The following is a 1,226-nucleotide window of genomic DNA, read 5'->3' on the forward strand; positions in this document are numbered from 1 at the left end:
CCCCCCCCCCCCTGCACACACACACATGGACACTCACACTCCACTCATACATACAATTCAGTGCCGGATGTGCTGTGATCTAAAAGTCACAAAGGAAATAAGATAGGTCGGAGCTGTGATTTTCAGCAGGGTTCCCAGGAAAGGCCACACCCAGCAGATAGCATTTGAGGGAGAACCGGAAACCAGAAGAGAAGCAGAGGAACCGAGGAGAGATGGGGACAGGGCCAAGGGCTTGTTAGAACCCTACGAAGGGAATCTGGTGGACAGAGGTTGAGGCTAGAACGCCACCGGGGACAGAGTCCAGAGGCTGTGGTAGGGACTGGCTTTCTTTCTCTGAAAACTCTCTGGAGGCTTCAGAGCAGAGGCATGATGGGAACAAAGCAAGACTGGCTGCGATGCTGATTGGCTGAACACAAAGGGTGGAGGCCAGGGCTTGGAACAGTTCAGTGTAGGAGGTAAACACACTTTTAAGCCCGCAATCAAGACACTTTTCCATCCATCTCTTAGAAGACTGTTATTGGGTGTGTGCTTTCCAGAATCGCCACCGCCTGCTACTCGACGATGGTACTTAAGTACACAAGCCTGTCTGGAAGCGGAAACCACAACTCCTTTCTTTTATCTTGGATGCTGTATAGCCTGTGCCATCATTTGAGTTATGCCCGAGAAAAGGAGAGGGGGTGGATTATGGAAGACTTTGAGGTCTTTAATGTGAACAATGGGAGTAGGGAAGCTGCCATAAACGACAAGTGTGAAAGCTAGTCGTGGTGGTGGTGGCACGTGCCTGTAATCCAATTGAAGACGTTGCAGGAGGAGCCCAGGCTTAAGGCCAGCCTGGACTACAGAGTGAGACTTAGAAAGGTAAGACTAGGAGAGAGATCTGTGCTGGGACAGACAGGTGACAGGGCAGATCTGAGATACAACATTGTTGGTGCTGTATGTGTGCCTGTGCTTGTGTTTAACACTAATCTCTTCCAATCCCCTAACACTAGGTAGGAGAGAAGGAAGATTAGAAGGGGAAAGGGATGTAGATCTCTTTTGACTACTTCCTGCTGATTAGGGGCATTGAGTTCCTTGGGGCAAGTCCAGTCTTCATTGTCAGGGTATCTCCAACTCCTTTTTCTCGTTACTCTCGGCTCACAGACAACTTGACAAATTGCAGAATCAGTGGCATCTGGGACAGCAGCAGTGTTGCGGCCCGCCCGCGGTCCACAACACGAACGGTTCAC

Source organism: Mus caroli, chromosome 3 (genome assembly GCF_900094665.2).
Source record: "Mus caroli chromosome 3, CAROLI_EIJ_v1.1, whole genome shotgun sequence".
NCBI lineage: Eukaryota > Metazoa > Chordata > Mammalia > Rodentia > Muridae > Mus > Mus caroli.